The sequence below is a fragment of the Aphis gossypii genome, chromosome 2 (assembly GCF_020184175.1).
Source record: "Aphis gossypii isolate Hap1 chromosome 2, ASM2018417v2, whole genome shotgun sequence".
Taxonomy (NCBI): Eukaryota; Metazoa; Arthropoda; class Insecta; order Hemiptera; family Aphididae; genus Aphis; species Aphis gossypii.
The window spans coordinates 68,769,536-68,781,110 of NC_065531.1; the positions used below are offsets into that span (position 1 = coordinate 68,769,536).

At 27.4% G+C, this 11,575-nt stretch overlaps 1 long non-coding RNA gene and 1 other non-coding gene across 2 annotated transcripts; one reads left to right on the forward strand and one right to left on the reverse strand.

The window, feature by feature from the left end:
* Positions 1 to 1,137: 1,137 nt before the first annotated feature.
* On the reverse strand, positions 1,138 to 1,210 carry Trnam-cau (transfer RNA methionine (anticodon CAU)). Its single transcript has one exon. It is a non-coding gene; the product is annotated as a tRNA-Met (tRNA).
* A 4,448-nt stretch (positions 1,211 to 5,658) lies between these two features.
* Positions 5,659 to 6,859, forward strand: LOC126550362 (uncharacterized). The gene is made up of 2 exons (XR_007604436.1): positions 5,659 to 5,931; positions 6,395 to 6,859. It is a non-coding gene; the product is annotated as an uncharacterized LOC126550362 (long non-coding RNA).
* Positions 6,860 to 11,575: the final 4,716 nt, after the last annotated feature.

The window sequence follows — 11,575 nt, forward strand, 5'->3', positions numbered from 1 at the left end:
TAACAATTAATATTAACCAATAGAAAAGAAGCATAATAAGTCAATAGCGCGCTGATTGGCTGTTTGATGTGCGAAGACCCACATATAATGCCGGGCCAAATGTTGTTGTTTAAAAGTCATTATAATTGTTATTTATTTAACGAAATTATAATATTATTATGTAATATATTTCCCGGGTGTAAGAAAAATGATATTAATGTGAGAAAAAAATTATTATTATTATCTATACCTAAGTATATATTTATGAGAATTTATAAACACCTTAAATTATTAATATTTTGCGTAGGTATAAGGTATATGTACACTTTATAGTATTTTATGATCGAAATAATTATACAAGACAAAGAAACAGCCCTTACAGCCCCATAATTTGCAAACAACTATCCACGGGGGTGGAGAACGCGGTAGACAGCTAGTAACTTTTATACAGTGCTCGACTTGGCAAAATTTAAGTAGGGGGACTCTGCAAACTTTTAAAAAAAGAGCGTCCCCATCACTTTTTAAACATAACTGAGCCGTAGGAGCTACGCCCCCACACCTCCTATTCCCCCTCTTTAAACGTATACAAAATATTTATAAATTATAAATTACAAAAAAAAACTACTGTAAATATTATATTATTGTATATTATATAGTTATACCTTATTAAATGTAACAACAAACTCAAAAGTAACTAAATAAAATACAATCCATTAACTACTTATTTAAATAGTTCCATAAATTATCATAAATAAATAAATTGTCAAAATATGATGTTATAACGTGCATTTTGATAAAATTGCAGAACGATGCAGCGTGCCAGCGTCCCGTGCGTTCCCCTTATAAATATAAGTAGAGGTACGCTAAAATTTCTGAAAAATTAGTCGGGGTACTCCGTTCTCCTGCGTCCCCCCAAATCGAGCATTGCTTTTGTATTATTATATATATATTATTAAAAGCTGTTGTAAACTTTTATTTATAAAATACCTACCTACTATAAAACATTGAAAAACGTTATGATAAATCTGAATAAAATTATTTTCATAATAATCATAATCGATACCAAAGGCACGAGTTTAAAGGTAAGTATTCTCAAAGTAAAATAATTAAATAGTGACAAAAATATCATCAAAGAAAAAAAAATGTGCAAAAATTAATTGCCCCGAGTGAGGATCGAACTCACGACCTTAAGATTATGAGACTTACGCGCTGCCTACTGCGCTATCGAGGCTTGTAAACAATTGCATGAATAATAGTCATTTAAGTAAAACTATTACTCATTAATACCCGGAAAATATTTAAATAAATCTTTAAATTGAATAAAATCAATATTATAAAAGTATGGATATTGGATACGGCTATACAAAATAATTTGATATCATACACTTAAATAAAATCTATTAAAAGCCGATATTTATACACTTTTTAATGTTTCTGGTACTTTAGCAATTATTTAAATCTGAAATTCGGGTATTGACTATTATAGTATTATCTAAGCTGGGTATTGGGTATTTAAAAAACATTTACCTACGGAGAATAGATTACGATCACAGAATAAAAATGTGTTTTTTATTCAGATTTAATGCAAATTATAATAATTAAAAAATAATTTAGTTTGTATTAGGTATTTAGGTACCTACCTCCCATATATTATATATATTTTAAAGTATTTGTGTGGTTCATTTTCTGATGTGTGCAGTAAGTCCACGTGTTAACTGTTAAGTCTAGAACAGAAGTAATTTGTCAAAAATTTAAAATATATTCAACGTATAAGAGGTTCTCAAGGGTATTTTTTTTTTACATCGATACCTTTATACTTTATATTTACCTATAATAATATAAATTCGACATTTTTACAAATGCGTGTTGACCTTATTTAATAAATAATACATAATAATAAATAAAACACAAATCAATTAAGTAACATAACAAAACCATTTATTGTGTAAACTTTATACAGTATATAATACTGTATACTATACTTTATATAGTAATAAACCTAGGTACAATTTTCATAATAAATTAATAAACATTATAATATTAAATTAAGTTTTAAGACGTTGAATTGAAGTAGATTGCTTTTCATTTTAATTAACGTGCAGGCATATGTTAGAAGATTATGAATTATATTTTAATTCCTACCATGTCATGCACAACAAAATATACGGCGGACGATTTTTTTTGTTCGTTTCCACAACGAGCGGCGGCGGCGGGGTCCTTTTTCGACTGAAGTTGCCGTGAGCTCATCATCAGCGACCGTACCGAGGTCGATTATCGGATCATCTAATGTCATTTTTATCGATCCATTTTCAGCGTTTGCTAAAACTTGCATCACCGGAATGCATTTAGATTCATTCGTATTGGTTGCATCGAGCTCCAAGTGAATATTTGGCATCGAGCACCACAATTTCTTCGGCGGACCGGCGAATTTTTCCCTCGCCACTTCCGGTACTATAGGTCCATCGGAAGTTTTATTCCTATTGTTTGCATCGAAATCCAAGTGAATGTTTGGCATCGAACACCACATTTTTTTCGGCGGACCGGTGAATTCTTCCCTCGCCATCTCCGGTACTTCTGGTTCCCCGGAAATTGTCTGCATCGGTGCAGAATTCGAAGACTGTATTTCCAAAATTTCATTTGCACCAGATATTTCTGCTGTGAGCTCATCAGCGACAGTGCTAAGGTCGGTTATCGGATCATCTAATATCGGTTTTATTGATCCATTTTCAGCGCTGGTCAAAACTTGCATCGTCGGAATGCATTCAGATTTGGTAGCGATGTTTGCGTCTAAGTCCAAGTGAATATTTGGCATCGAGCACCATAATTTCTTCGGCGGACCGGCGAATTCGTCCCTCACCACTTCCGGTATTGCTGGTCCATCGGGAGTTTGCTGCATTGATGCAGAAGTCAGTGGTTGTATTTCCAATACATCACCATTAGCACCAGACATCACTGCAATGTTTGGCATTGAACTGGCCGCAGAAGATGGTGATTGGATTTTGAAATCAGACATAATTATAATTTTCGTGATAGATTACGTAGAAAGTATAATATACGTCAATACGCGTGTACGGTAGGTAGATTAATGAACGTTTAATACTTTTAGAGCAGAATATGTTATTTATTATTTGAAGAATTCGTCGTAACTATGACACTGTAATAATAAATAACTGTATCACAGAAACACTAGTATATAGTTTTACTGTAGCTGGCTGCAATAAATAAATGTTTATAGTTTTCGTATCGAAATAACAGTTTAATTAATTTAATTATTCAAATAATAATAAAAATAATTATGTAAATAAATTTTAAAAAGTTATGAAATTTCACTTTGTAAGCGTTTTAAATTCTCAATTTCTAAACGTTTTTCAATAAAACAGAGTGTACTTTAATTATTCCATTATAACATTTTAAAAAGCATTTACAGATAAACTATTATACTTTGAAAGTACTTGACAAAATATTGTTTCTTGTTTATACAATACAACAATAGGTTATACGTATATATGTTACGGGCAAAGTATACAATTTGGACATTTTACACAATGCCCGGGCATTTTATACATTGTCCGGACATTTTATACAATGCCCTTCGTATATTGGGCAATATAGAAAACGGATGAAATGATTTAACGAATAATGATAAATCGTAAAACATGGCTAAAATAAAGTCAAATTATCATTTAAAAATTATTATCTGTCACTAGGTAGTTGTTAGTAAGTTCTTATCGTATTTTTACAATGGGGATGTCCGTTTGTCCACATATTATACGTGTGTACGTGACATAATATATTACTTATAACTATATTTACTAATTTATAAGTTAAATTATATGGAGTTGTAGTGCTTATCATGGAGTGCCACAATCGGCCTTTTAACTATTCTCAAAAATAAACTATTTAGTAACCGCGAATCGTTTGTACGTTATAGTGCAGGTTAATTGATTCAGTGCGTAACTATTGTTTCGAATATGGAAAAGTTTAATGAAGATTTAAACAATTTGTTAAAAAAAAAAAGGTTAGCCAGCTAGGTTACACGAATAAAAAAAAAAGTCTTCTCGTGTTCACGAAATGAGCCGATTTATTTTAATTATTAACAATACTGATTAAATGTCTAATGCAAAAAAAAAATAAATAAATAAATAGAATTGTTTGACATAATGCACGATTACAATATAGGAGTAATGCCATAGATATATTGTATTATAAAACCAATTTAGCTATTTACATATAAATATATTCTGGCCACAAAAACAATAGAAATGTTGTCGTCAATGATATGATTTTTCGGTGTTAAAATATATCTATTCATTCCTGTTAGACATAAAATTTCGTCAGTACTATTTTGAACGTTCAACCGTAGACATCTGCAGTATAAAATAAATTTAACTCGTCTATAGTATAAAGAATTCATAATTTCTACTTTTCTTTTGGCATTCTAGAATCCTATTCTAATAGTAAGCAATATTGAACAATTGTTTAAATTGTAAGTATACATTTAATTATTTCAAGAGTGTGTTTTTCAATAATCAAACTCGCCTACGTAACTTTACACAGAGATAATTACTAAAATGTATTATTAACCTACTTTTATCAGTTAAATCAAAAATTGTATTTGTTTGAAGGTGATATTTCAATTGTGCTTAATTCATTCAAGATGAATTTTTTGAACTCCTTGCAAAAACTAAAGACGTGGTCGGCAGATTCCTATTCGTTTATTCAACGGTTATTAGGAATCGTGTATTTATTCATTCTGGACTCGCTCATGCCCGGCGAAGTCGATATCGCCGATGCGCCTGGAACAATTATTGACGAGCGCCTCGGTGCATTAGAGGACGCCGTCCGGCTACTCTCGGCCGAGTTCGCGCAGTTCAAGTTTAACCACGCGCTTACAAACCAGGCTTCAATTCAAACAGTTCAATCAGTAACAAATCGCGCTCCAACAAATCGCGCGACGCTAATTCAAGCGCCAACCAATCGCGCGCCAACAAATTGCGCGCCAACAAATAGCGCTCCTCTAATTCAAACCTCTGGACAAACCCATACAATCCCAAAGTCGTGGTGTTATTACCACGTCCGGTTCGGAAAAGAAGCGTACAAGTGCTCTAGCGAGCTTTGCACGTTCACGCCAAAGATATCGACAAAAAATAAAACATTTAAGAAGACGTTATATACCTCTAATAAACCGGAAAAATGCACCTACCCGTGCTCTGAATGGAGAGACTTTTAGTATATTCAGACCTTAGTCTTAGTCTTTATGTTTATCTTTATCTTTATGTTTCTTTCTTTAAAAAATGTTTTCTTTTTTTTTTCTTATCTTTATTGTAAATTGTTATATAAATAAAACTTATCAAGAAAATATAATTTTTATTTTTGTTAACTGTGAAAGGTCAAATTTTAAGTTCAAAATTTAAAATAATATACTGTTTCTAAGGTGAAGGAAAATAATATTTATGGAAATGAAATGAATGAGTAAAATATATTAAACATTAAAATTAAGAATATAACCTCCAAAAATTTAAAAATTTAAATTATTTTCGAGACATAATATTTTACCATTTTATTAAATCAACTATGGCTTATGTATTTTTTACGACATATACATTACATTTGGTTAAAATAAATTATTATGCTTAAGTCATATTAAGTCTTTTTACCCCATACTAAAAACTTATAAGTCGACGTATCATTCGGTTCATCGGTAGCTCACTGTTTTATACGTCTATTACGTCTTCTTACATAGAGCGTCGAGACCATCGGTTACTGTATATCAATGTTTTATGATAATCCATGCTACTCTATGTGTTTATCGTTTGTCATGAAATGACTGTTCCATTTCCAAAATATTAAAACAAAAGTTATGAGTTTATGACGCATCTTAACAGTGGGAGTTTTTTAAATTAAAAGGGAATTTTTAAAATTGTATTTGTACAAAAACATATTATTTCTCAAGTTGGTTTAAACTATTCTACTTAGTTAGTTCAAAATTTACTAGAAATGTAGAGACTGTTATTGATTAAAATTCATCAAAATACAATATTCATTATAACAATACTTAAAAAAATATTACCAAAACAAATAGTTACATTAATTTGTAAATTATACCAACTGAATTCAAGCTATATGGCATTACTATTTTCTATTACTTTTTCTCTTGTTATAATGTACCTAATAACTATTTACACAATGTTTATTTTAAGTAATCATAAATTATTATTCTAAAATACATTTGTTATGATTGAAAAAAAATGAAGCTCTTAAATAATATTTTTTATAATTTATAATTGTTGATATTTTGTTAACATTATAATCATATAATTATATATAATATACACTTATCTATCTTGAAAATTGTTAATTATACTTATACACTTGTTTATAAATATAATATGTATAATACTCTTAATTTTTTTAGAGCATAAATTAGAATCTGTTGAAAAACAAGTTGCTGGATTACGTTATTATCACAGAATCTACTATTAATACAGAAGAGGAATTACAAACATTGGAAGCAAAATTAATTAACCGTGATCAAAACCATGCATTTAGGTCTCAATATAAGTACCTAAGTGATATTTTTTTATATGAACATTTTTATACATTGTGTTGAAACTTAATAACCTAAAGAATTTTTATAGTTTCATGTAATGGTACAAAAATATTCATTTTATAATTTTATTTTAATTTTTTATTTTCAGATTGTTAAAATTACAATATAGTCAATGGGTAAAGATATAAAACATTCAATTAAACGTATTAACACATGGCATATCAAATTGGATGTTCTGGCTAAATACTCTAGTTTAACTACTTTTTGGATATTACACATATTTATTTATCTACTACAATAAATTCAAATATAAAAAATATTATTTTGTGAGCCTCATAGGTTTTTTTAAAATTATTTTTTACCTAGTATATTGAGAATAAGAGAGTTAATATGGATTATTCTGAATATACAATTCATGCTATGTTATGCATTTGTAAGACATAACAAAGCATGCAAGTATAGCATTTTTTATAATGTTAATAATATTATTATTATTATCAAACAATTTCAAAAAAGTAATTTTATTTTATTTTATTTTTTGATACTTAACTAGAATTTGTTTGTTTTAAATATTTTATTTACCTAAGTATAATACTTTTCAAAACAGTATAAAATAATTTATCATTGTTCTTTAATTGATTTATATGTAGTATTAATTGATCATATTTCAATTTGGTAAAAAATAAAGTATTTGAACCTTTTTTTTTAACAAATTGTTTAAATCTTCATTAAACTTTTCCATATTTGAAACAATAGTTACGCACTGAATCAATTAACCTGCACTATAACGTACAAACGATTCACGGTTACTAAATAGTTTATTTTTGAGAATAGTTAAAAGGCCGATTGTGGCACTCCATGATAAGCACTACAACTACATATAATTTAACTTATAAATTAGTAAATATAGTTATAGGTAATATATTATGTCACGTACACACGTATAATATGTGGACAAGCGGACATCCCCATTGTAAAAATACGATAAAAACTTACTAACAAACTACCTAGTGACAGATAATAATTTTTAAATGATAATTTGACTTTATTTTAGCCATGTTTTACGATTTATCATTATTCGTTAAATCATTTCATCCGTTTTCTATATTGCCCAATATACGAAGGGCATTGTATAAAATGTCCGGGCATTGTGTAAAATGCCCAAATTATATACTTTGCCCGTAACATATATAGCTACCAGATTGGGTGAGACCCTTTTTGACCAAAAACGTACCCTTCTCTTTTCGGCCGATTCACTTTTTGACCAAAACAAAAAGTTTAATACATACACTTTATGTTATAGATATTGAAGATTATTAAAACCTACGTATAATGTTTGTCATCAATTATTTGATCGGTGGTCGTACAACATCTTATACAACTTATATTTTTAACAATTTTCTATTTTCTACCAAATAGTTATTGACAAAAATGATATATTATTTTTTTTTTATATTATATTGCACACATTTTAAAAATGAGTTTATATTTTTAATATTTTCTATATATTGTACATAAGGGTCATAAGGACTTAAAGTATTATAATAAATAATATTGTTATTATCAAACTTTTGTTTTTGCCGATATGTGAAGAGTACGAATGTACAATTTTGATCAAAAAGGAAATCAACTTTTTTAAAATTTGGTCGAATAGTGAATCGGCTGAAAAGGGAAGGATACGTTTTTGATCGAAAACGGCCATGATCATCAATTTTATATATTCTATTTTTTTAAGCTAAAAAAATCCAATTTGTTGCTTGTTCATATAATTGGTAATTTTATACAATAAGTCAATATCACTCGACAAAAAGTCACTACAGTGATGTAAAATCGAATATAATATTCGTTTATTCGGTATTCGCTTTTATGGTAATATAATTATTAATTTACATCGATAATATTAATACTTAATAATCATTATTATTATTGTTCGGTAATTTTACATCCGGGACCTTCGAGTAGTTATATGTTATACCTAGAATAAGCACTAGAAAGTTTACAATACATATTTAGTTAAAATATAATAATCTCAATTTTTCTGTATTTTTTGTTATAACTGTATAATGTATATTTACCATAAAGCAAATTTAACTTATAGTACTGTATTATAATATTGTGTTAAATGACAGATTATATATTGTACACTCGATACTCGTATACTTTTAAAATTCATAAGTAAATTTCAAATAATTGATTTTCGGAATACAACAGAGTTATAAACAATTTTATAGGTACCGAGACATAAGTCAGTGTACTGGAATTGTCTAGTTTTGATTTTCTTTTGACCTGGAAGCAATAAAACCTGGGATACAAGTATAATATACCACATATATAAATATTGAATAGAGATATACACGTATATTCCTATATATATTGGAACAAATGTACAAAAATCATTATATTATTATTTATTAGACAAAAGCCATTATTGTATTTAATAGATTATTTAGTAATAAAATTGATCGAACCGTCTCATTGAATGCAATATAACAATGACTGAACGTTACGTCTGTTAACCTTTAAGATAACCAAAGATAACTTTACTGGGGCTTATACAAATACATGAATGATCCTAAATCGGGTACACAAAGTGTCATTTGTTAAGTAGTAATTACAATACAAGTGCGATTACCATTAGGCGATAAAACCTTGGTTTTGTCAACTGAAGTTGACGGAACAAAATCCGGATAGTGAATTCTGACATTGAGAAAGGAGATGATAGTGCGTTGAATACACAATGATTATATTATTATAATTGTATATTCGGCATTTTGATTGAATATTATAATCAATATTGGGTAATGATGGTGATAGGTCTAATCACAATATTATACAGTTAATATTATAAACCCATTGGCCATTGAAGTATTTAATTTTGATATAAATAAATTTTTTAAATTTTTTGTCTACTTAAATGGGTCATAGACATAATAAAGGATGTACTGCAATAAACTGACTAAATAGTTTAATTATTTACCAGTGAATTGTTGTGCTTATATATCTGCTTTTGGCTGTAAGGTAATTTAATTAAGTTGAAGGGATATTCAAAAACAATTAAATATTTTTTCCCCGAGTTACTGATTAAAAAAATTAATGTTAATTAATACATCACGTACCTACCTAAATTTAATTAAAAGAATTATTTTGAAAATTGGTTTTTACTTTGTACATAACTTATTATAATTAAATTACAGTAAAACAGCTTACTCGTATAATTTTACCCAAGCAATTTTAGAGCAATTAAACTAACTTGTAAGTCGTAACTTCTATAACAGTAATTTTAATACTTGTACAGTTATACCTATGCAGGTACCCTGGTATCTACCTTGTGGTTTGATCTTATATTATACGTTATACCTATCCTGACAGACACTAACTAATAGCTTTCACTATTTAATTTAAAAGTTTAAACATATTTTTCAATTGTATAGTTTTGAGATGTATGGTAAATATTTTAGTTAAATTGTTAAATTAATACTGTTGTTAAATGTTCAAAAATTAATTGTTATATCTATAGATTCAAATAAAAATTATAAGTCATAGTTTGAATATATTTTGTTGATGTAGGTACACGTAATGGCTTTTACAGTATAAGAAGTAAATAAAAACTAAGGATATGATAATATTAAAAACATTCAAACTTGACTATTCTAAAAAGTTTTAACTATGTATTTTATTAAATAATATAGTTATATTTATAATACAATAAGTAATACTTTGTTGTTTGTAGTGAAATAAACTAATTTCCCAACAATTCTTACTTTATAATGACAATTATAATACCTACTTACAATTATAAGTTGTACTTATTGCCAGATTCTTATTACATTTTTAAAATTATTTAGATAACAATTTTATTTGAATTGTATACATTTCTTTTTTTCTACAACTAATAGATATATAGAATATAGATAGTTTAAACTAGTATTAAATATAATAGCCATTTACTTGTAGGTATTTACATAATATGATGTGGTAAGTATTATAAATAACATAATATAAGTGATTTTTAGTAATGCATGCATTATACACATTATTACACGATATAAATTATTAATTTAACCTTAATTTGTTTTATTTTTTTTTTAATACAATTACAACATTTAACAGCTATAATTAATATTATATTATAATTAGAGCTCAGATTTTTTTGCAATAAAATTTATCGAAATATGCCATATATAACGTGCAGTAAAAATCATGAAATTATGCAACAAATATGCAAGAATTTTTTTTTATTTATTTAAAATTTACAAATTAATTATTAATAAAAAATAATTTCTGAACAGCTTAATGTATTTTTTAAATTACAAGCAGAAGATTTTTTACAAGGGTTATAAAATACTATTTTTCCATCAGTAGTGAAAACCTCAGTGTCTTTGTTTGCTGAGAAAATCTATTCTAAAATTTTATTGCAAATCGAACTTATCTTCGACATATTCATGATTTACGGACTAAACGACAAACAACGTAACTGAGTGGTATGTTGATAACTATGACTGATATAGCAAAATCAATTAAGATTATAGGTAGACACTAACGTTTATCGTAATATTCGTAATCGATTATTCATCTTATATTTATTTCAGTTATTATTTTAATGCCAACAAAATTGTTTTTAACATTTCTACTTGACAAAATATTATTTTATATGTATTTTTTAAATTATTGGTTTAATATGCAATAGGTACATTTCAAATTTTGTAAAATATGCAAAAATATGCAATAAATATTAATTATGCAGATGTATGCAAAAAAAAAATAAATTCACCAGTGCCTATATTCAAGCTATTATGATTCGTAAAAAACACTGACAAAAATCTAAAAATGTGAAAAGGTAAAAAATATGCAATTGCATAGAAACCCGTGCTCTATTTATAATACATTTAATAACTAAGATCTGGTGCATACCACAGTATAAACTATAAAATTATTTGAGACTTGAATTTTATTGCATTTCGTGCATATCTTATTACTTAGTTAAATTTATTAGTATGCAAGATATCGTATAAATAGTATTATCATTTAGATTTGCAATGCGATTAT